At 34.8% G+C, this 26,556-nt stretch overlaps 1 protein-coding gene across 18 annotated transcripts in view; it reads left to right on the top strand.

Moving 5' to 3' along the window:
* SOX6 (SRY-box transcription factor 6) overlaps nucleotides 1-26,556 on the top strand; it is a 640,888-nt gene that overhangs the window by 118,414 nt on the left and 495,918 nt on the right. For 16 of the 18 annotated variants that reach the window (XM_057553078.1, XM_057553079.1, XM_057553088.1 and 13 more), the window contains exon 3: nucleotides 5,576-5,657. The exons of the other annotated variants lie outside the window; for them this stretch is intronic. The gene's annotated coding sequence lies outside the window, so the exon portion shown is untranslated. The remainder of the gene's footprint in view (nucleotides 1-5,575; nucleotides 5,658-26,556) is intronic. 18 annotated transcript variants of the gene reach the window in all.

Raw genomic sequence — 26,556 nt, forward strand, 5'->3', positions numbered from 1 at the left:
CCATCTCTGGAGCTTGTTTAGGCGGTGCTCTGAATCCCCTCTCCTCGTGCACCTGGAAACAATGGTCTCTTGCCTCTTAGGCAGTACCAGACTTTTTCCCAGACTCCCTCCCGGCTAGCTGTGGTGCATTAGCCCCCTTCAGGCTGTGTTCACACAGCCAACCCCAGTCCTCTCCCTGGGATCTCACCTCCGAAGCCCGAGCCTCAGCTCCCAGCCCCAACCCGCTCCGGCTGGTGAGCAGGCAAACATCTCGGGCTGGTGAGTGCTGGTCAGCACTGATCCTCTGTGCGGGAATCTCTCTGTTTTGCCCTCTGCACCCCCGTTGCTGCGCTCTCCTCCGTGGCTCTGAAGCTTCCCCCCCCGCCACCCCCCGTCTCCACCAGTGAAGGGGCTTCCTAGTGTGTGGAAACTTTTCCTCCTTCACAGCTCCCTCCCAGATGTGCAGGTCCTGTCCCTATTCTTTTGTCTCTGTTTCTTCTTTTTTCTTTTGCCCTACCCAGGTACGTGGGGAGTTTCTTGCCTTTTGGGAAGTCTGGGGTCTTCTGCCAGTGTTCAGTAGGTGTTCTGTAGGAGTTGTTCTACATGTAGATGTATTTCTGATGTATTTGTGGGGAGGATGGTGATCTCCACGTCTTACTCCTCCATCATCTTTAAGGTCTCCCCCTCTTGCTTTTGTTTTATATTTCATGCTTTTTATGTTACATTCAAGAAATTTTTGCAAAACCCAATGTTACTAAGATTTTTTTCTATGCATTCCATTAGAAGTTTTATAGTTTTAGCTTTTAATTTAGATGTATGATTCGTTTTGAGGTAATTTTTGTAATAGGGTGAGGTGAAGTTTGTGGTATATATTTTGGCTTATGGCTGTCCAATTGTTCTAGTGCCATTGTCTGAAAAGATTATCTTTTTCCCCATTAAATTGCCTTGGCACTTTTGTTGAAAATAAGTTGACCATATAGATATAGGTTTATTTCTGGAGTCTGTATTCTGTTCCATTGATCTATTGCCTATTTTTTTATGCCATTATCTTGATTACTTGATTACTGTAGCCTTATATTGATAGAATGAGTTGTGAAGTATTACCTTCTATACAATTTTCTGGAAGAATTTGTGTACAGTAGGTATTATTACTTTTTAAATACTTGAAAGACTTCATTAATGAAACCATCTGGGCTTGGAGTTTTCTTTTGGGGAAGGTTTTTAACTACAAAAACAGTTTTTAAAAATAGATATAGGGCTATTGAGGTTATCTATTTCATCTAAGTTATGTGGTTTATTTAAGTGCATTTTATCTAAATTTTTTAATCTATTGGCATAGATTTGTTCATAATACATATCTTTTAATATTTGTAGAATATTTATTGATGTCACCTCTCATTTATGCTATCTGAATGTAAATACATCAAATTTAATATTGCTTTCCTTTTTTCTATTTTATTGATTTCTGCTTTTAGTCTTATTATTTCATTTTTTTCTGCATACTTTGGGTTTATGTTGCCCTTCTTTTTCTAGTTTCTTAAGGTGAAAGCTGAGATCATTGATTTGAGACCCGCTTTTTCAATATAGGTTTTAGTGCTATAAAATTTACGTCTAAGTACTGCTTTAGCTGTGTTCCATAAATTTTAATATGTGGTGTTTACATTTTTATTCAATTCAAAATACTTTCTCATTTCCCTTTTGATTTCTTCTTTGATCTGTGTGTCATTTAGAAGTGTTATTTCCTAATATTTACAGATTTTCAAGATATCTTTCTGTTATTGAATTACTAGTTCTTTTGTTGGTTGGCAAGTTCTATCAATGTAAACTAGGTAAAGTTTGTTGACAGTGCTGTCCAGGTCTTCAATATCCTTACTGATTTTTTTGGTTTATGTGTTCTACCCTTAATTGAGGGAGAGAGATTTTGAGAACTCTGATTAAAATTCTTCCTGAAATTTTATTAGTTTTTCTGTATTTTGAAGCTCTATTAGGTGGATACATGTTTAGGGTCATTATGTCCTCCTACTGAGTTGACACCTTTATCATTGTATAAAAATCCCTTTATCCATAGTAATATTCTTTGCTTTGAAATCTACTTTGTCTGGTAGCCCTGCAGGTTTCTTTTTATTAGTGGTACCGTGGTATATATTTTCCATCCTTTCACTTTTAAAGTATTGTGTCTTCATTTAAAAGTGGATTTCTTGTAGCCAGCATGCAGTTGAGTCTTGCTTTTTTATCCAGTATGACAATCTCTCCCTTTTAATTTGGGTGTTTAGACCATCTACATTTAATGTGATTATTGACATGGTTGAGTTTAAATATATGATATGCTCTTTGTTTCTTGTTTGTACCATCTGTTCATCATCCTGTTTCCCCTTTTTCTTGTTTTCCTTTTAATTTACTGAGAATTTTTATGATTTCATTTAAAATCCCTTATTGGCTTCTTAATTTTTTTGTTTTAATATATTTTAGTGGTTGCTTTAGTAGTTATAGCAACCCTATACAACTTATCACAGTCTTACTTCAAGTAGTATTATCCCACATCACACATGGGATGAGAATCTTACAATAGCATACTTCCGTTTCTCCCTCCTAGCCTCTGTGCTATTGTCATACACATTACTTCTACATATGTTAAATCTAAAGATAATTTTTATTATTTTTGCTTTGAATAGTCAATATTTTAAAGATATTTAAAAAATAAAAATAGTCTTTCATATTTACCCACATATTTACCATTTTCAATGTACTTTATTTCTTTGTGTATATTCAGATTTCCATTTGGTAAATTACCTTCTGCTTGAAGGACCTCTTTAATATTTCTTGTAGATTATGTCTGCTGGTGAGATGGTGATACTTCCATCACCTTTTATATTTCTGAAAAATCTTTATTTTGCTAGGTATAGCCTTTTAGATTAACTTTTTGTGGTTCAGTAATTTAAAAAATTGATCCATTGTCTTTTGGCTTGCATTGTTTTCAGAAAGAAGTCTGCCTTAATTTTTATTATGTTTCTCTGTGTATGATGTGTCATTTTCCTCTGGCTGCTTCTAAGATTTTCTCTTTTTACATTGGTTGTAAGCAACATGATTACTATGTGCCTTAGTGTGGTTTTCGTAATGTTTCTTGAGCTTGGGTTTTTTGAGATTCTTGTATCTGTAGGCTTATAGTTTTTGTCACATCTGAAAAATTTTCAGCCATTATTACTTCAGAATTTTTTTTTAAACTCCCATTCTTTGTGGAATCCAATTACACACATATTAGGCAGCTTGAAGTTGTTCTTCAGTTCTCTGATTCTGTTCACATTTTTTTCATCTTTTTTCCCCCCATTCTGTTTCATTTTGCATTGTTTCTATTGATAAGCCTTCAAGTTCACTTGTCTTTGTCCTGCAGTGTCAAATCTGCTTTTAATTCCACCCCTGTGATTTTTCATCCCAGACATTGTATTTTTTATCTCTAGAAGTTATAGTTGGGTCTATATTGTATATTTGATATCTCTACTTAGTATGTTCAGTCTATTTTAGTTTCATGAACAAATAGAATGCAACTAATAACTATTTTAATATCCTTGTCTACTAATTCTATCATCTGTGTCATTTCTGGACAAGTTTCAATTGATTGCTTTTTCTCTTCATAATGAGTTGTATTTTTCTGCTTCTTTGCATGATTGGTGATTTGTTATTAGATACTAGAAATTGTGTGAATTTTACCTTGTTGAGTGCTGAATCTTTCAGTATTTAAATATTTTTTGATGTTTTTTCTGGTAGGTAGTTAAGATACTTGGAAACAGTTTGATCCTTTCAATACTTGCTTTTAAGCACTGTCAGTTGGAACCAGTGCAGCCTATAGTGTAAGGCTAAGTTTCTGCACTGCTGAGGCAATACTCTTCTGAGTATTCTGTCCAGTGCCCCTGACATTGTGAAGTTTTACACTTTGATGATGGGAAATTGAATTATTCCTGGATTTGTGTGAGCTCTGGGGATTGATTTCTCTGCTCCTTTTAGGTATATCTTTCCCTAACTTCGGTTAGTTTCCTCACACATGTGTGCTTATCAGTAATTGTGAGGGATTCTCTGCAGACCTCTGGAAGTTTATGTGCAGGTCTTTCTCCTCTGTTACTTTGCCCTACCAACTATATCCACCTTGGCCTCCCTAGACTCCCAGCTTCGTCTTCTTAACTCAGTGAGGCCATTAGGATTTGCCTCTGTACACTGCAGTTGGTAATTTCTTTCTTGAGGCAGTAAGCTGGGACAACTGTAGAGATGACCTCATTTGTTTTTTCTTTCTCAGGAATCACTTCTTCATTGCTTGATGTCCAATTTCTGAAAACTGTTGTTTTTATATATTTCATCCAGTTTTTTTTAGTTGTTTAACCCAAGAAGAATCCAGTCCCTGTTAGTCCGCCCTGGTCAGGAACAGAAATGTCTACATATGTGAAGAAAATATATGATATATATTAAACATGCAGTATATTGAGTGCTTCACACATAGAAAGTATTCAATAATCAGTCACTATTGCTGTTTCTCCACCTGCATCCTGTTCAATAATGAAGCTTTATTTTATATACCACTTTCCATATGAAGGCTTCCAGATGAATTATTACTCTTTATTCTTTGTACTCACATCACTTTTTTTTACATACTTTCATGATGACATGGATCTACATTATAAATTTTGGTTTACTTGTTTGTATTTTGTGGTAGATTGTAAGCTCGTAGACAAATAAGATCTATCTTGTTTATCTATCATTAGTTTCCAGCATATAGTAAATGCTTAGATCTTTTTTTGCATAAATGAATAGTCGAGAGTATCTCACACCTTTTATGAAATATTCAAGAGTAGAATTTTTGATTGGGAAGGAAAGAGAGATGGTTTAGTGGATGAGAACATTTGAGCAGAATGAAAGTGTAGAGGAGTTCCAGAGAGCAGCATGAGAGCAAAAGGTGGTTGGTTGAGGTTGATAATATATAATAATGATAATGATAATGACAATCGTACTAGTAAATACTACTACTACTACTTCTAAAGTTATTGTGAAGCTGAGAGAGGATAGAGGAGTATAGAATGGAGACTAGGAAAGACTTATTGTAGTATGTCAATGCAACCATTTTGTGATACCTTCAGCACTTTGCTGAATATAGATGGTAACGTTGGTAACATTTCATAAATGTATATTGTGTGAATCAGTGTAACTTGAATTGTTGTAATAGAGGCTTTTAAACAAAGTGCTGAGAGAACACAGTATACTTTTTGGAGTATACTTGTGAACCTTGGAAGGAAGTGATAGGGATGGATTAACTGAGAAGAAGCAGAAAGAAATTCTAGATAGTGGAGAATAGCATAAACACAAAAAATACTACAGGCGATAAATAAGCATAATATAACAGAAAGAACAAATGGACCTTGGAGCTGGGTTCAGTAGGGCTTCACTTTTATCTCTGTCACTGGTGTAACTCTGGAAAATTACCTAGCCTGTCTGAGACTCAATTCCCTCATCTGTAAAATGGGTGTGGTTGTTGGGAAGATTATATAATGCATAGAGTAAATTTATTTTATGTTGCAGATAGTGGGTCCAATAACTATTAGTTTCTTCTTTTTAGACATTCTATATCTTCTGATGAGGAAAGAAAAATGCTTCAAGAAGGACTTTGTGACCCCTCATCACTTTGTATAAGAGCCCAGGTATAATATATAATTTATGAGTATAACTAATGTTCCCATTTATTTCCTATTAATAAATGAGGATTTATGGCAAATGAGGATTGCATTGCATTTTTGTGGTCTAATACTAAGACCTAAGTAACTTTAACACCCAGTTGCTTTACATCTTCTAGTTTTAACTTATGTTTATAACTATTAGGATTATTGGCTAAACTTTACATACAAATGAAACAATTTTACTACCACAATTCAATATTTTTAAGAAATGTTTCTATTTATAGGGAATATATCTACTGAATGAAAGATTGGAAAGATGAGTGTCAGAAATCCTAAAATTTTTCAAGTCTGGAAACTACTTGTATTCTTTTAAATTATTTGTTTTATGAATAAAATCAGTTTTGATATTAATTTACCATCATGGAAATCATATAATACAAGGTACAGAGTAAAGTTTAGAAACTTTTGACTTTTAAAAAGTAATCATACTTTAAATTTCCAATTGGTTTATAAAAAAACATTGTTAATGTGCACTTACAAAAATATTTTGGATACATGGAGATTTTAAAAGGAGTTCTAGCATAACTAAAACAGAGTAATCTTTATTTTTTTCACTGAAGGAAAAATTCAGGACTCTTCCAGTTAAGTAACTCTGTCCTTGGTTTAGAGAACTGAAGAATTTGCATAGTCAATAGAATAAAAATTGATAAGCCATAGCAGTTTTGGAGCCAATTTTCAGCACTGTTTTTGGTTCTTGAATACTTGCATTGACATGTACAACTCATAGGTATAGTGCATAATGCTGCTGATCCTGCCAAGTGAAGAACCATCTTTAGTCATCTACCTAGTATCTCAACTGCTGGGTGCTGAGTTGGCAAGGATCTGGCATGTGGTAGCACCTGACTTCATCTGCTGTCTTCACTATAGACTGGTTCTTTGCATTTATGAATCTTAGTCTGGCCTTGATGACAGTTTGCTTGGTTGAAAGTCACCTTATTTTTAGTTTAAGACGTGTTGCCTCCATGATACTTGTAAACATGTTGAGAGGCTGAGTTTTGATGAATCTCACAAAACTCCTCAACAGGGCATGAACTGAAACCAAGGAGCTGACAATATTAATAATTCAGCATTTGGCAGTATTGTGGATATTAATGCATTCATAGTTCATCTTGACAAACCTGGGCCCAATCACATGTGAAAATGAGTTTAGTCATCTAATTTTAGTTTCTGGTGAGTATTTTTATACTTTTCTTTCAAACTATAGATGAAATGAAGAAAATATTAGTCACTTCTTAGAAATGCAAGGTTCATAGCCCACATGACTATGAGTTGTGAAATAAAAAACGCTTTACAATAAATTACCATCTTGATTTAATGAAATAATGCATAAGAATTCTTATAGTGCATTATGGCGGATTTGTGATATTTTAAATTGCCCATTTAGTCATAATTTCAGAGTGAAGTACCTGTTTTGGTATTTCAGCTAAACATGTAACTCTTAACTTTAAATAACCAGTAAATTTACGTAATCTATGCAGGTAAACTATATAAAGCATTTATCATAAAATTTAAAACATGCTAATAATAATACATGTAATAGCTAAGTATATTCAGTATTTAGGACTTAAAGTTATTTTACAAATATTGCTTTCATGGGGAAATAAATGTATCTTCTTGTAATCTTCTTGTAATAAAATGCCACAGGAGTGACACAATTTTATTTAATTATTAGTAACTCCAGGACACACCTCATAATATGTGGGGCCTAGAAATAATACGGCAATGACTGAAGTGGAAAGATCTTGCTCCTTAAAATTTGGTGGCTTGTTGAGCTGTCTGAATCATCTATGTCCTTCTCACACATACCCAAATACATTTTATGATCACAAAAGAATTATTTTTAGGTCTCTAAACTAGCCTCTTTCAGGCCAATATAACCACTTTGTTGTAAGATTTCTTCTTTTAAAGGGTATAAATGAAGAATTTAAATTTTCATGTGAAGAAAAAGGATATTATTTGGTCCTTGAAGTATTTGGGTCCATATTTCTACCTAGAAATCCTAACTATTATAGTTAAGTTGAACTACAAGGGGAAAAAGCTTATAAATTAAGCTTTTTTTTAAAAAGGGCCATTTATTTATTTATTTATTTATATATTTTTTTTGGCTGCGTTGGGTCTTTGTTGCTATTTGGTGAAACACATTGACTTAAAACTGGAAGGAAATAAATCAAATGGGCACTATTTTGTTTTGGATGCTTATAAGCTTTTAATAAATTTCAATATAGTCAGGCTTATGTCTCAATATTATATTTTCATTCACATCTTCAAATGGGCAATTATGTCCACATGATAAATATGTGGGGTTAATGATGGTAATTTGCCACCTGTGTCATGAAGCAGCTCCTTTTCATCCTTAGGTAAAAATTTCCATAGTTTTCTTGGTAATTCTTTAGAGTATAAAAAATCTGAATTAAAAGGAAAAAATTTTACACTATAAAAATCTCACTCTTGCCAAGAAATGAATTATACATAAGGTCTGAAAATAAGTAGAGTAGAAAAGAAGTAGAAATATATTTTAGACAGCAGATTGGATCCATTCAAAGAATTTGCAGGAATGCTTTCATTTTGCTATGGTAGTAATAAATGGTATTGTGCTACAAACTTTGTAATAAAAATGGAATAGGTTTTAAACCAAAAGCTTGTTTGGTAACTTTGGCTCAATTTCTTGCCACTTCTGTATCCCTTGCGAAGGAGAATGCACTACATCTTTGTGAACAACCTGAATTTCTCTTGCCCTGGAAAACCATACAGTCCAACTTGGCTTTTGACACAGTCTAAACTACTCCGATTAGGTAAAGCTGATCTTAAGAGAAAAATTGGATACTCAGCAAACCCCAGCAGATATTTTGACACAATCTTGGAGCTGATAAGTCATCATAAATTTAAATATTACCTTTCCTAGCACAGAAACCTCACTAATAAATGGTTTTGAATATTTTATGAATGACTGAGCACCCTACTTTGCTAATAAGTCCTCTGGAAAGCTATGACTTTTTGGGGATGGTTTTACTTCTGGAGGAAGGAGTGTTGAAGAGAAGGTACTGATGAGGTGTCATATAATTTTACAAGTTGCATAACTGCTTTTAACTACAAAACTATCTCTGATTAAAATAACAATTGAGCTTGTAATTTTTTCTGAACAGCTGCTGCTACAGGGGGTCATTACCTTGGAGAGCTCGAAAATAATCGTACTCTTGGTACATGAGTTATGTAGTCTTGTGTTTTACAGCAAAGCACAAAGTTTAAAGCCTATGGAAGAATGTTATTTGAAAGCTGTCAAACCATGTTAAAAAAGACTGCATCGTCAAAAGGCCCTGGTGGCCACGATTCTGCATGTAGCCTTGTCTTATTCATTACAAAATGCATGTTTATAAAGTTCCACAGAGCATCCAATTCCCAGTTCACTTATATCAGCAAGACTTAACTTGCTCATTAATCTAAATTCTTTTGCAACTTTAATCTACATGTTTAATTAATCATAAAATGAGGCGGTAAGTAATTTCAGCAATGTGTGGCTTGTTATCAGATGCATTTAATCACTCTTCTGTGAGCTCATTTGGAAACACCTGAAGATGTCGAGTGCAGTCTGAATAAGCATAAATTATTCTTTGTCAGTGTACTTCACTCAACTAATAAGACATTAATTTAAAAGGCACTGTTTGTCATTTTTAGATCTTTACCAATATTTTTAGCTTAGCAATATAGCTCTAATTGTATATATGATTCACAACTAGTGCCCGACATAGGAAAGGGTAAGAGTTTAATTCATTTTTCTTATTTACATGTAATTATGTCATGTAATCTTAGTTTTTAATGAGGATTAACCATCTTGTAAGTATTCATATGTTTTTGGAATAAGGTACTAATGAATTATAGTTGGAAAAATTATTTGTTGGTACAAAGGCTTGTGATTTCTTGTTGTTGCCTAGGTTAGGTCTGAAAAGACATGAGGTTTGGGAGAGCGCTTTGATTTGAGGATACAGGTATTGCATAGAGATTATATGATGCAGCTGTTAACCTTAAAAAAATTCAAGTAAAACAATTATATTCAGCTATCCCACATAATAACATATGTAATCCTTACATAGGACCAGGTAGCCTAAGATAATGACAGTCCCATTTTTTCCCCCTAGTGTCTTAAGAGTATTGCACAGTTGATGACAGCATTTTTTTAAAAAAGACAAGAAACAAGAACAACAATAAAAGCAAAAACTCACTCATAGCTTCAGAGCAAAAAAATATTCATGAGGGCTGAATGAGTTATATATCTCAATGCTGACATCGAGATATATTTTTATAGGAATAAAAATTGCATTTTATAGGATGTCATCACCTGTCCTGTTCATGCCATGAGAGCAGTGACACATGGTAAGAATAATTATCTCAGTGGAAACAAATTTATTTACCCGCCGTGGAACATCCCTGTTTATCTTACGAACTTATCTCACTCATATGCTATCTATGGATTGTCAGCAGTGAGCCAGAGGGGATGGTTCCTGAAAAGGGAATATTGGTTTGAGCTGAAATACAGCCATATTCTCCATTTTTATTTGATGTGCACATCTCCTGGGTTTCTTCCCTTTCTTCAGGGATCCTTTACACTTAGCTAACGGTTATTTATATGTCCATTTCTTGCCTTATGCCTTATCACTGTGTAAGAATTCTCCTTCCTGTTTTCCTTTCTAAGGGAAAACAAAATCCCAGGAAATCTCATTTGTACTGTTCAAGTCATATAGGCCATCGCAGCACATTGCAATGAAATGCCACTTACCCTTATTTCACTTAAAGCACTATAAATTGTTTTCTTAGAACCACTGATGAAAACTTCAAATCTTCTTTAGAGTCATTCTTGAGAAACAATATTTCATTTGAACTTAACTTTCTTGGTAAGAATACTTTTCTCATTCCTGTAAAATCTTAGTGGATAGACATATACAGTCTAATATGAAGGCTTGCTGTCAGTTTTTCTTGATAAGAAACCTCAAACTTCCCTAACTCCCCTTCCCTTGGCAAAACCTGAGATAATTTTTTCCAGACAGATTTATTTTCTAACTTGTTGTTTTAGTGCAGAGAAAGAACACAGTGTTCCCCCCTCTCATCCCAGCTGATGTGCAAGAGGCCTGCCCTATTGTCCTGTTAAGTTCCTCTACACAAATACAATGATTTATTTTATAAAATGCTATATATTAACTGCAGCTATTTGTCTGTATTATGTACTTCAAGAGGAAAATGATAAATTCAGTTCCATGCAGCTCTATACCCTCAGATGTTTGGATATATGCTGATGCAGATATATATATATATGTATATATATATATATATATATATATATATACATATATATATATATACATACACACACACATATATATACACATTCACAATGTTACCCAAAACACACATACACTGACACTTTTGCCCAGTCACAAACAACAAGGACATACCACTTAAACATGCTTCTTCAATGGAGACCTCACAGTTGTTTAGAATGCACAGTACCCAGAATGAGGAACTACTCCAGTGGGTGCAACTGAATGAGTGGATCTTCCATATCCAGCTGAACTGACAGAGATGTTTAGCAAGGCTCTGATTTTAATGCACAACTTCTGTGGCTGAAGGACAGCATGCTGGTAAAGAAAGTGATTACTGGTGGCAGAGAGGGGTGGGTGAAGAATGAGTTCGGAGCTTGTGCATTGTGGTGTCCACTAGCAGTGTGCTCAGGGGGAGGGTTTGGAAGTCCTGAGTCATCAAAGTCTTCAGCTGCAGTGGGACTTCAGGCTCAGCAGATGAATGAGAATGTCACAGTGCAGTTGGTTACAGGCAATACTTCTGACTTCATACTGCAAGTCTCAATATCTTATTTATGTTAAATGTAAGAGAGCAATGATGTATTCAGTTATGCTTTGTGCTACCTCAGGAGAAAGCCTAATATCTCCCTCTCTCCTCCCTCCCCCCAGTTTCTTAAACAAATAAAATTCCATTCTAATTTTTACCAAAAAATCCATGTGTTATTTCCTATAAACGCTTACATAATTTATGCCCACCCATCTTTCCTTTGAATCCAGGTTTTGTCTGTGAACATTGCTTGCATTTTTATAGCAGGCTTGTTTTTCTTACTCATTTGAAATTGGCTTTTATTAGACGATCATTTAGGCATATCAGTACAATACATTTGGTGGCTTTATAAGAAGTTCTGATGCTAGATGTTCAAAGCTCTGCTCAGATGACATTTTTATGGATCCATACAGCCTTGCTCATATATGAAAAGAAGGTATTGAGTTATACAGATGATTAAGTTATTTCTCTCAAATTTTTATGAGAATGGGTTGACTTGAAGTTGTGTTACTTTCCTAGTGCCCTCAGCTTAGAAACTTTGTGTATTTTTTTAGGCAGCATCTGCATCACTTATATTCAGGAGAACATAATAATACATACAGTTTTAGAAACTGTCTGTATTTTCCCCATTACCCATAATTCATAGGATTGGCATGATTACAGCTCTTGTTGTCATCATATTAACAATGTGTTATAGCCACTAATAATCATTTTTCATGCATACTTCCAAGTACTGTATTTGAAAATCCCAGACTTCATATATAGTAAATGAGGAAGTAATTTATAACTTTCACATTGAATTCTTGCTTTTTCAAATTTGTGCTTACCCTTTTGTAAAGCATATGACCTACTTAAAAAAGGCTAATAGTCAGTTACCTGTTTTTTATTATTTTTAAATCTATATCACAAAAAGACTTCTTTGAAGTATACACAAGGATGTATTTGTAGGCAATTTCCAACTAACTAATGGGAGAAGTTCAGAAAGTTTGTTGTTTGGAACTTGGAATGGATATTTTTATAGAAAATATGTTATAGATGGTGATTTGATTACTTGTGCAACCTACTGAAACCCATTTAACCTTATAATATGGCTGAATTATACTATTGAGAGTACTATAGTAGCTAACTACTGCCTGTTGAGTGGTTTTGGTATGAAATCTCATTTTGAAATCTAACCTCAATAACATTCCTTTGACCAATTTTTGATGGTGGGATTTGACATTTCCTACTTCCGCTCTGCCAGTGCCCAACAGTGGAAATGAAACACTCCTTGAAACAGAATTTGGGAGGACTTCCTGTTGTCCCTAGCTATGGAAAGAAAGTAACTGGGTATTCTGGCTGAAGTAAGAGGGAATGGATGGCCCTGGCATGAGGATGTATATCTGTTTACAAATAAAGGGCATCCTACTGGAGGTTTATATATTTTGAGAATGAAGAAGGAGCATTTCCTAATTTTACACTGATGAACCAAAAGGGTGGAGAAGATCAATACTTCTGCTCATTCACTATGCTTTACAGTATATTCCAAGTATTTTCATTGTATATCTTCTACTTTCTCCCCCACCCCACTCCCATAATTTTGGCTTTTGGTTTTTAAATGGTAGCACTGGTGATAGTAGTTCAGTTTCTAATATCAGAACAGTTTTGGAATGTATTATTAATTAGGTTTATATAAGATGAAGTGATATATGCATATAGGAAGCAGCTGAGGTTGACTCAAAATTAAATACAGGTGGCTCTCCTTAGCCGAGGATTCTGCATCCGCAGATTCAACCAACTGGAGATCGAAAATATTTGGAAAAAGAAATTCCAAAAAGTTCCAAAAAGCAAAACCTGAATTTGCCATGCACTGGCAACTGTTTACATAGCATTACTGTTTAATTACATTATGTCCTTTGAGAGTATCCGAAGAAAGTCATATGAAAGTGCAAATAGGTAATGGAAAGTTTATTTGGTCACATGTAAAACATCATCTTGAATCTCAGCAGTTGAATTATATTCATCCCTTTACTTCAAATCTGGCAAACTGTATGTATTTTTTGATTGCCAAGGGGAAAGTATGAAAAAAGGAGAGTAGTGGGGAGAAAATGAGAGAAGTGGTATTTTAAAAGGCTCTAAAGATTTAAGTTGTCAGAGAAAACAGTTTGATGAATTATGGGTAAAATAGAATTTAGTTTCCCAAAGAAATACATGGCTCAAAGTGTAGGGGGAAAGTGCTTGGCAATACAAACCATGTATTTTTCTTAACCTGGGAAGTTTGAAAAAAAAAAAAAGACACATTTGGCAAAGTGAAAACTCAGCTGACTTCATGCCTACTAAGTGAAAAATCTGATTCTTTATCATCCAAGCACATAGTTGGGTAACTCACAAACAGAGCTACCCAGTGTATAGGTTGCAATGGCAAGAAGCCAACAGTGAAATCAAACTCATAAGCACCCTATAGAAAACCCCTCAAATTACTGCTGTGCTGTTGCCAGCTGTATTGCCAGAGAACAAGAGCTGTACAGATTTCTATGGAATGACTGGGTTACTTAACACCGCTTGATTGGCTCTGTTCCTGCCCCTGTTCTCTTTGGCTGACAGCTGACCACCATACTGGTTTGGTTTGAAATAAGACTGAAGTGAACACAACCACTTATATGCACCTTCCTCTTGAACACTTCTCTCCCTTCCTGCCACCCAAAACCCACACATACCCTATATATCTTGCAAAAAGAGAGATAAATATTACTGAGTTTATTTAAGTAAAGTGTACTGGGTGGCACTATGCTGTCCAGTTATTCTACAAATCCATCAGATTTTTAGGAGAAGAGCCATTTCCTCGATCTTTTATTTGTAAGTGCCTGAATTTATCGAATGTGGAAAATATCTTAAATCCTTTAATTTTACTAACTTTTTTTCATTTTACATCATTGCATGCTTCATGAGTCTAGAGCTAGACTGGTTATCCAGAAGCCATATAATCTTACCCTCTTGCCCTTGGCTAATCTCTGATAGGTAGCTACTTCTGTGTATAGTATTTCAAATAAGAAGATATCACAAGATACCCAGAAGGGCACTAGATGGCTTCATTTGCTACACTGCATGAATTAGAGAAACCTTTGAATGAGCAAGGTGGTTGGTTGGCCCTTTTCCTGTTATACAAAAGCTCATGGATTCACATGTCCTAGTTTCCATTAAGTTAGCAGGCTTTTAAACTTTTTTGACTGTGATTCAGAGTAAGAAGTGAATTTCTAATCTGACCCAGTATGCAAATCTAATATAACCAAAGTAAAAAGTTTACATGAACAATACTTATCCTTAATATGTGCAAATGTGTTTTATTTTCTCTTTTCTTCCCTATCCTTGCCTCTTTTTCTGTTGCTTCCTCTCTCCTCAGTTCCCTTGTCTCCTTTTTAATAAAAAATGCTGATTCGTACTCAGAAAATTGACTTTATCACTCATTCAATCCATAGTTTGAAAAATATTGCATTAAAGTAAGCACTTTTAAAAAAAGTCTTGATCTGCATGTTCTTTGGTCTAAGATTTTTTTTTTTTTAATTGAAGCATAGTTGATGTACAGGTCTACCATTGTAGACCTGCGTCTTCACCTGAGTCTCCTACACAAGATACTAATTCCATTGCCTGTTTATCATTAGAAAGATAAATTTTGTACTCCACTAGTGACATATATAACCTGTTAATAACACCATGTTCTAAGTGCTTAATTGTGCCAGATGTTGTGTTAATGCTTTATATATATTTGCCATGAGAATTTTATTATTTAATCATCCTCATTACCCTGTGAGGTAGAAACTGTTATTACACCCATTTTTATAGTTGATGAAATTGAGACTCAGAGTGTTCTATCAACTTTCTTGAGTAACAGAAAATGATAGAGGTTGATTTCAAATTTGAGATTGTTTGTCTTCATGACCATGCTTTTTCCCTCAGCTCTAATATGTTCTTAATTTTAGCTCTAAAAAAAGTTAAGTACTTTTGTGAAGAGTGTATATATCATAAAGAAAAGCAGACTTGTGATGATGGTCACTACATATTTTTAATAATGTAAATTGAAACTTCTTGATAAAATAATTTTCACTCTGTAAAGAAAAATAGAAAGGACAGAAGAAAGAAAAAAAGCACACCTCTCCAGAGCCATGGATATAAAAACTTGCTGTTCTATTTAAATCTTATATAATTGAATCTTGTAAAAGTCTTCTTTTTAAGGAAAAAAGAAATAGATATACATGGAATTACATCTTATGCTACAGGCCAGGATATTTTAGCAAGCCAGAGGAACTCAAACACGAATGAAGAATGGAATTTTCCTTTCGTTCTCTATAATAACTATGTTTGTTGGACAGAAAAACGGAGGAAAAAATGACCGTCGTGCCTGGTTTTGAAGAAAAACTTGTTTATATGTGTAATACATTGGATAAATTGTTTGGGATCACTTTGACTATGCAGAAATGTGACCATTGAAATTCTTAAGCAAGGTGTGGGGCCATCGGTTCCATGAAGCTAATTAAGTCAAATAAGAATTAGTATTTGTGAAGACAATTGACTTACCTCATTTTTTCAATCTCTGTGAAAGGGGAAATATTTTAGAAAAAAAATAATGGGTACAGTTGGCTTTTATGACCTTTTCTTCCCTGTCCCCAACCCCTGCCACATTGCTAGGTTTAGTACTAGACAGTTTCCCTCTTTCCTCCATTCTTTCTTTCTCTTCTCTGCTATCTTCCTTCTCTTCTCTTCTGTGACTTTCCTCTCTGTCCCTGCTGCTCTCCTCTCTACCTTCTCATCTCCTCTGCCCCTTCTTTCATTTTTCATTCTTACATACAATCCTTATAATCTCCATTATTACCTTCATTCTCTTAGATTCGTGAATCTTCTAGGTAAGGTGCAAATGGACCTTGTTTCTGTTTATTAACGTGATAATCTAGAAAAATAACATCCTTTCTACCTACTTGCGTCTCTCTCTTTCTCCCATAAACCAAACATACACTTTCAGAAGAAATCTTTTGTCTTATTTTTGGAAACTGTTGAAATGTTGCTTCCTACTTTGTATCTTCTTGGGAGTAAGATGTGTCTATGGTCATTGTGTGACCATTAAAGAGAAAATCAAAGATTCCATACTAAAAATTGGCATTGACCCAGATACTTCTGCCACACTAACTAAAAATGAACCTTTGCAGACACACTTTTATACAAGGAGATGGACTTGTTCAATATGTAATTGCTATGTGATGCTATCCCAGAGGAGAATTTGAAAGCAGGCAGGTGTGCTAGATCTAAGCCTCATTGAACTCAAGGTCAGGAGTCTAAAACTAGCCTCCTCAAGGGTACTCAGACAAAGTGGAATAAGAGGAACTTGGATTCAAAGATACTACAACAAAAACATTCTTTGAAGTCCAGAGGAAGTTAAGAAGGAGTACTTTCAGTGATGGTAGAGTGTAATAAGAGCATGATCGGTAATAGATACATGATTGAGATATGTTGATAAAACTCTAAGATACTGCTGTGAGTAGACAGATTTGGTTTGTGAATGAAGGTGTAAAAACACTCACAGACACTGGCTGCAACCGTGTTGGGCAAACACACAAATATACAAATCATGGGGTAATTTTGAGTGTGTTGGTAGAGTGAGATGCAGAACAAGAAGTAAAGCATATATATATTCAGATAAGATCTGAGACAAAGGAGAGCAACAATTCACTATTAGTTGGGTCAGAATTTTCAGAGTTGGTGGATTGTATGTTACAGTTTCTCTGATTTATTGAATCTAAAGTAATAGGTAAAATGTTACTCTTGTATTGTCTTGTTTATATATTTTAATTTGAATCTTTAGGTAGAATCCAAGCTTATATATCTTTAGACATGGAATCTATTCTTGATTCAAGATTCTTCTGGACCTTAGGATCATGTAAATGTTGTCAAGATATCACCTCCCTAAAGCACCACTGGTCAAGTGTCTTTTAAATTAACTAAAATAAATGGATTTTTATGATGGGGCAGATGCAGCAAATATGAATTTGATTACTATGTGTAAGTTAACTTTGTTTTATTCTATGCTTTGGGCTTTGAATCTAACCTTGGTCAGTCTCCTTGGTCAGAAGGAGGAATTGGCAGAGAGAAAGTGGACACATTACTAGCCATCTCTACTTTTACTTAAGCAGACTTCAGCCCTACTCTTTATCACTCTTAATTTCATTGTTTGTCCATTCACCTATTTCTAACAAAGATACATACTTCACTTTTTTACTATCTTTAACTTCTTATTAAATAGTTCCATTAAATATCTGCAGAGTGGGGCTTCCCTGGTGGCGCAGTGGTTGAGAATCCTCCTGCCAGTGCAGGGGACATGGATTCGAGCCCTGGTCCAGGAAGATCCCACATGCTGCAGAGCAACTAAGCCCGTGTGCCACAACTACTGAGCCTGCGCTCTAGAGCCCGCGAGCCACAACTACTGAAGCCCATGTGCCACAACTACTGAGCCTGTGCTCTAGAGCCCGTACTCCGCAACAAGAGAAGCCACCGCAATGAGAAACCCGTGCACTGAAACGAAGAATAGCCCCCGCTCGCCGCAACTAGAGAAAGCCCACACGCAGCAACAAAGACCCAACACAGCCAAAAATAAATAAATTAATTAAATAGATTAAAAAAATAAATATCTGCAGAGTGGAAGCAAATTGTGCACATAGTGTCAGCACAGTTCCATAGCAGTCTGCTTTAGGATGTGTTCTCAGAGTTGTAGGTGTTTCAGGGGAAGAGGAACGAAAGAGAAGTAACATTTATTGAGTACCTACAGATATGTTATCTCAATTATTACAAGAACTCTGAGGTGGCAATTACATTTAGATAAACTATTTGGAATCAGCAAGCAACCCCGTTAAAAAAGAAAAACTGCCAGATTCTTAGTTAAAGGACAATACTTTAAGAAAATGCCGGGCTTCCCTGGTGGCGCAGTGGTTCGGAGTCTGCCTGCCGGTGCAGGGGACACGGGTTCGGGCCCTGGTCTGGGAGGATCCCACGTGCCGCGGAGCGGCTGGGCCCGCGAGCCACAACTGCTGAGCCTGCGCGTCTGGGGCCTGTGCTCTGCAACAACAGGGGCCGCGGTGGTGGGCGGCCCGCGCACCGCGATGAAGAGTGGCCCCTGCTTGCCACAGCTAGAGAAAGCCCTCGCACAGAAATGAAGACCGAACACAGCAAAAAATAAATAAATAAATAAATTTATAAAAAAAAAAAGAAAATGCCAACTTATTCTTGTCATTATAATGGGCTGAAATGAGAAATAAATGAGATATAAAAATACAAGTGAGAAATGTGAATGACGAGATATGAACCGTTACCATTTGCCTCACCTCCGTAGTGAATTATTGGAAATAATGCATCTAAAAGAGGAAATGGCTCTGTAATTAGTATGACTTTATAACAAGTATCTCAGAAAAGACAAAGATTCATTCTTCTGCTCAAGTGAGGCAACGCTTCTTGTTCTAATTTACTTTCATGTGTATTGTCTAGATAGGGGAGTCTCGGTAGAACCACAGGCATCAACTATTTTTAACATGTTCATTTAATTTGACTCTTGGGAAAGGGATCATTTGAGGCAAAGGGTCTTTGATGACAAATGATATCCTAAAATCCTAAAGTTTCTACTTCTTGATGTCCCACTCCAAGTTTCATTAGATAATCATTACCAATTTTTAAACAAAATACTAGAAAAATAGATGAGGTTACATATTTAAAAATATAGAGGAGCTATCTTTTTTTTAACTTAAAAAATTTGTGGAGATTTCATCAAGCATCTAGCACTGTGGTTGATTTATAACAGATGCTCAATAAATATTATTGAAATGAAATGTGGAAATAAATATGTGCATGTTCATTTATTCATTCTTTGTTTAATCAACAGACATTTACTGAGGGCTTAAAATGTCCCAGATAGATATGTTTGAGATTTAAATGTGAATAGCATACTAAAGCCCAGCCGTTAAGTAGCTTAAAAATCTAATGGAGAGACAGGTAAAAAGAGAAATTATAATAACATATTAGACTTAGAATTGAGATATAAATGAAATAAGATAGACAAAAATTTGAAATTTGCCAGGGAGAGTTGGGGGGAGGCTTCATTGAGTAGGCTAACATTTGAGCTGCTTCTTAAAGGCATAATAGGGAGTTACTTAGAGGGGATGTGGAGATAGAATATTCTAAGCTGAGGGCATAGCATTTGTAAAAGCACCTAGACGTTGGAAGGGCCTGATATGTTTTAATAATTGTAAGAGTTCAATATCATTGCCACATATGGGGCAGAAGGGATAGGGAAAGGGATTAGGTTGAAAATAAGAGTCATTGGTGGTGCAGTTGATTATTTCCTGATATAACCTGGAAAATGTTTTATTTCAACTAATTAATTTCAGTAAGATGGGCATTTTTCTAGGAAATTACCCATTTTATTAGAATCTCCATGATATACCTTTTAGTGCCTTTTATATAGCAAATGAGATATTAAGCTATTAAAGTGATGAAGTTGTGCAGAGTGTGATATGATACAAAAGGAGTTTGGAATGATGTATTGAAAAAATTACTAGTCACCTTTCCTTAAAGTAGTCCTTTCTGAGTTGCTTTTTGAACTTACCTATACTTTATCAGCCAGTTAATTTGCTAGACAACTTATAGGTCAGTCAAATAGTTCTAAATCCTAAGAAGTAAAAGCACTGAGTGGTAACGTAAATACACTTTATTTATGGTTAATAGTTTTTATTTCTATTTTTAAGAGAAAAAGAATATGCAAAACATGTGAATGCATATCATCTCTCTAGCTTCAGGAAAATGTTAGCTGGGTATATTTTTGGTTTCCTCATTTCTGTGAGCTACTTATGATGTACACTTTTATGACTTTATTCTAGATGTGGGTTTCATTTTCACATAAGGAGAAGGTCAGGCTTTACAATGTTTGTCATTAAAAAAAAAATTTTTTTTCTTCCAGAGAAACATCTCAGAGGTTCCAGGCTTCGTTTTAGAGAAATTATAGTTCTTTTAACTTTAAATTGCTTCGGTAGGTCACTGCTAGATTATAGAGAGCATGATGTGCTTTACAAGTTGAAAAGTTTTCCACCAAGTAATAGCAGCAGTGAAAATTGTCAGAGAAACAACTAATTAATCTCTGCTCCTTTACAGCTATTTAATGCAATGCATAACTAAAAGTCCTGTTAAATTAATTAATGATTTCAATTACGAACTTTTCTCCAAAATGTTATGATTCGTATCAGGCTGATAATGCAGTGACCTGGGAGTGTGAAATCTGTGTTATGAAGAGAGTCGCCAGTTAATTGATTCACAAATTATTTAAAGTTTGTTGCACCCAAGGGAGTGCTCAGTTTCATGACAGTCATTTCTTAAAGTGTACAAACTCCTTTTTCACCTTAAGAATGTCTGCAGTTATTAAGCATGATAAAATGCCAACATGTTTCTGGGCCTCTGAGTAATCTTAACATTTATGATTTAGAATCTGTAGGTGACTATGTGGAGATTAAATCTATGTTGGAAGGAGAGAAAAGTTAGCTAAATTATCAATGACGCTTGCGGCAGTTTTTTCATTGCTTTTGATTTAGTAATTTTAAATAGTTTTCTAAACATCACTCCATAATTTTTTTTTTGCATTTGCTATACATGGAGCATATTTTATGTTGAAAGACAATATAGTTATTATTTTAAAGAAATTTTGAATGGGTAAATAACACAGTATAAGTTGTTTTGATGATTGGTGTCTGAAGCATTTGGATTTCTGTTAGGTCTAAAATGCCAGCCTTAAATGTTAGAAAAGGTGCTGACTTCTCAATGCAAGAAAATAAATATCTATAGGGCACCTTGAGTCTTCTTTATAGTATACAGGAAAATAAAGAGAATCATATGTACTTTCTTCTAGTCTGGTTATTTTACCCATAACTTAAATAACAAATAAAAGTGTACATATGTTCAAGGAGAAGGGAGGGAATCAATAATATCATTAATATTTTATAATACATTTATTAAAGTTTTATTGATGTTTGTATACTGGGCTTAGGCTGATTTCAGAGTGGAAGATATGACCAGAGTGAGAATCTTTTCTTGACTGCCCATGGTGAGCTAAGGTGGAAGGGGGAGAGAGGTGATACTTGAGGAAAGATTCTTAAGCAGGAGGAGTAGGTAGCAGAGAGGTCTCTGGCCATGAGTAGTAGCTCTATTATTAGTGGGCTCTACAATCCTTTCTGTTCCATACACATATTTGGGCTTAATGAATAGCTAAAAAGTCTAGTGCTTTTAGAGTGTTTGAACAATATCCTTAGCAGTTTCACTCCAATTTGATAGGCAGTGTAAGAAAGACATTTTAAATTTAACACGAAAAACAAAGATTTCTTTAGAGAAATTTGCCTCTCAGCTCTGAATTGGTAGCTGTATTTACAGTATGGAGCAGGAAGCTTGTATTTTGGACAAACACTATGTTTGTAAATTTCACTTATCCTGGTGACTCTTCTGTTTTACTTTTCTCATTTTTTCTGCCCAAGAAAATTACCCAAAGAAAAGACAAATAGAGAAACAGTATTATTAAAAATAAGTTTATCTCCGTTAAACTTGCTGCAGGGCAAAAAGAAATGGACTTGAAAGGGAAGTAAATTTATACTAATTTTTGCATTGTAGGAAATGTACTATTTCAGACATTGACTGACTGCTTCTGTTTTCTAAAATTAAGGAGCCTATAATCTCAGCACCATTAACAAGTGCTGTCATTCAGATACACAGTGTCTGGCTGATTTAAATAAAATGAAATGAAGATAGTTGTTTCTGGTCCCTTGGCTTCACTCATTGCCATAAACATATGCTCTGCGTCCCGCTTCTTTCCATCTTATTTATGACTTTAATTTGTTGTGTGGGCTGCGCTAGAAATTAAATTTAATATAATTCTCCAAGGGACCCTGTCATATAATAACATGGTAATTTCTGTGTATCCTTTTGAAAAATGAGGAAATTAATTCTTCCTGACATGTTCTAATTATTCCAGTGTGAACGGCAAATCCGTTTTTCCTAGCCCCTGAAGTGTTATAGGCAAGTGGCTGGTGTTCAAAGCTGGGGTGCTAATGCTGACCAGCAGTGCGTTTAATTTGAAACATGAGCAGACACCTTTCAACACACCTTTGTAATATTGGAGTACTTTACAGAAATTAATTCACTACTTATTTGGCAGCTTAGCCTTGGGGTTATGTTTTTTTATTCATCAATACTATAGTCATGTTAACATAATGTTTCCTGTTTCCTTCAGTGCTTGGTGTCTATGTATGGAACTTAAAGTGTGCCATGGATAGTTCAACTGTATGAATGAAAGAGAATCCACACACTTCAGAAATACCAGTTTGTGTTTACACTTTATAGAGAAGTGTAGTAAAGTCTTGAATGTTAACTTAATTATAGCCTGTGGTTAGCAGCTTTAACTGAAATTACATAGTGTAGGAATTATTGGGACAATCTTGCTGTGAAAAGACTACTATACACTCTGCTGGTCTGCTGTAAATTTCAGTTGTGAAAATTCAACTTATAATATGGGGAATGATAGCATGAAAAGTCAGTTTGTGAATAAAATTTATGGAATAGGAATCTCACATTCTGAACTCTGCCTGGAAGGAAGTAGCTATACCTTGAGAAATAAAGGATTAAAGCCATTTTTTGGTACTGTTGGCCATGAGAGGTGTGTGACTTACTTATTTGGATCATTTGGACTTATTCATAGAGGGTCTTTGTAGTATTTTTTAGAGGAATAACAAAAACTAACTTTCTGATACTTGGTCCTTTATCTGTAATCTTTATTGTAAAACTAGCTATTATATACATTTCTCTAATCAGGGTCAATCATTTGTGTCAGCCCTGATACAGTTCCTTTGTTTCAGTAAACCGTTGATAAATACCATTATATATTGGACATTTATTGTTATAATTAACAAGAAAAATGAATGTGTGAGATCCTACTTAAAATAGAAGATAGAAATACAATTAAACTTAAATAAAAGAAGTAGAATTGTGTTTGGAGTGGCTGTAATCAAGGCTCTCTGTTTATCTACTTTTGTATCTATTACATTCTCTTTAAATTTTAACTTACATAAGAGAAATGGGAATGGTAGTAAATAATTATTATGATAAATAGCACTAATAATACCCATATTTTTTGCTGACCATTCAGCTGCTAGATAGAATTTTATTCTTTCCATCTATCTACTGGGGCTGCTGTCAGATTTAGATTATGGACAGGAATGAACATACTTAAGACTTCTCTGTCTTAGCTTTTCGTTATACTAGACTGATGGAAAAAGTGGGCTTCTTTTTGCTGGAAACTGGGGAGAAAAGACTTGGTTTTTCTAGCTTAGACCGTAGACTATACAGGTTGCTAAAGATGACTCCAATTTCTGCCTTCATCATCCTGTGGTATTCTCCCTGTGTCTCTGTGTCTTCACATGTCTGTCTACTTGTAAGGACACCAATTATATCTGATTAGGAGCCCACTCTACTCCAGTATGAACTCATCTTCATTTAATTAATTTTTATCTGTAACTATGGTCAAATAAAGTTGCATTCTGAGGTACTGGCGGTTAGGACTTCATATCTTTTTTGGGGGGGCACAATTCAACCCAACAGTAGATATTTTTGGATTACTTTATCTTTTAAGCCTAATACAGCTCCGAGGTACTTTTTAAGCACATTTCTTCTACTATAGTATTATTCATTCACTAATTTTGCAAATGAAACGTTGATAACTTGGAGTCTTTGGTATATCAAACTAACATTTGTCATGCTGTGTCTAGTTGAGGCCTGTCACGTACTTTGTTCACTTAGTCTCCCAATGCAAACAATGTGCTCCATGTTCTATTATTATGTTAATTCAAGAAATATTTGTTGAGTACCTTCAGTAGCCTAGAACCATGATAGGGACTGTGGGGCACAGCTTCCTAACTAGTGTGCTGTGCAGAGTTTGTACTTTGGGTTACAAATGTTTCAAGGTATTTATTCCTCTAGGCTTTAGGGTGTCAACAGAGTCTGCGGTACCTGGAGCATGGACCAAGGACCTCTAGCCACCATTATCCTTCAGAGCTTCCTCCAGCATGCCATACAGATATTAATATTTTATCTGTGTGCTATGGAGTATAAAAGATGGGGAGCACTTCTGGGTTTACAGAGAAGCATAAATTGTCCCTGCGTCAAGGAGATGATAATCTGGCTGGAAACTAAGGTCAATATATGAATGATTTAGAATGGAAGCCAGTGTGTGATAAATGCCAAACATGAGATCAAAGGAGACTTTAAGGGATAGGTTGAATTTTATGTGGGCTATGAAGTCTTGGTAAGTTTTTTATAAGGGATGACTAAACATTTTAGGCAGGAAGTAAGGCATGATTAGACTTACGGGCATGCAGAACAGAAATACAAGGTATTCTCACGAGTGTAGAGTAGGGCATTGTTTTTAAGAGAAGAGATTTTATATAGGAAAGTTATGAAAGACTTAGAAAGATGGCTTGGGGTCAGCTACTGCAAATGGCTTAAGGACTGGGATTATGTCTCAAATATTTTTGGTCACCTATAATGCCTAGGGAAGTGCTTGCATGTATTAAGTGTGCCGTAAAATAATTTTGATTGGCTGATTGAAGCTTTAAAACTGGGGAATGGTAAAATCAAAAAAGGAAGGCAGAAATAGCGTATTTTAATTTAGCTCTAGTATGATTAGTGGTTATTTCAATGATCCAGAGGTTGCTTATTAACTGTTGTTTTCATAGTTATTTTAAATATTTTATGGTTCTCTTTCTTATTGTGTGCCTTTGGCTTGTTTAGTTTAGTAATAACAAAAGCTGAGTAATCAATAGATCTTGAACTAGTCTGACAACTAAATTATTTTATTGAGGTATGAGGGAAGAGAACAATGACAAATGTTTTAAAAGACTTTTTTTTTGTTTTTCTGGCAGTGGGGGTTGGGTGGACTCACTGACAACTAAAATGCTAACAAAAATGCTAATTATCTCACCTTTTCAACACCAAATTTCTTCATCATTAAAATGAAGGTGTCGAAAAAGATTTCCTGCTTGGGCGCTTCTAGATCTAAAATTCTATGATTCTACAACTAATAGACTGTATTGTTACATAGTTCATATTCTTAAAGGGAAACTTGCATACAGATATTATGCTTCGGCTGTTAGCCTACAAGTTGGTATTTTATGTGTATATCATTATATAAAGACAATTTAAAGATAATTTGGAATTCGCAAAATATATAAAAGCAATCAATTAAAAAAGTGTAAAGCGGGCTTCTAAGTTTAACTTTTCAGTTCTTAAAGCCATAACCCTCTTCAGAAGAAATTAAATTTGATTACATTTAAAATCATGTGATTTTAACAGAAATAAATATTTATACAAATTATTTGTACTCTGCACCATTATTGGTATTCATATGTCTTCATTTTTAATCAATAGTTATTTTTTTTCCTATTGCAATAGAACACTGAAGAAATAATTCTTGTAATTTCATCAGCTGTGCAGATGAATTCTCAATAATAACTTTAAGTTTCAACTATGATGAATACTGTTTTTTATCTTACATACTGGACAGCGGGGCTCTATAATAGTTATATACTTATGGAAGCTGGTTCAAAAATGTAAGTTAGATTGTTATTGTCTAATGTTTAATGTAATATCTAATATAACCTGAACACTAAAAAGCACCCAGGTAAGATGTAAATGTAACTTTAAACATTTGTAACTACTGCTTTTTCTGTGACTAATTTTTATACATTAAACTACAATACTTTTCTTTCAAGTATTTTTAATGTTTAATTTATATAGACTATATATAAATATAATCTGACACCTCAGGCAAATATATATATATATTTTTTTTAAATTTTATTTATTTATTTATTTATTTTTGGCTGTGTTGGGTCTTCGTTTCTGTGCGAGGGCTTTCTCTAGTTGCGGCAAGTGGGGGCCACTCTTCATCGCGGTGCGCGGGCCTCTCACTATCGCGGCCTCTCTTGTT

Source organism: Balaenoptera acutorostrata, chromosome 9, assembly GCF_949987535.1.
Source record: "Balaenoptera acutorostrata chromosome 9, mBalAcu1.1, whole genome shotgun sequence".
In the NCBI taxonomy this organism is placed as follows: Eukaryota; Metazoa; Chordata; class Mammalia; order Artiodactyla; family Balaenopteridae; genus Balaenoptera; species Balaenoptera acutorostrata.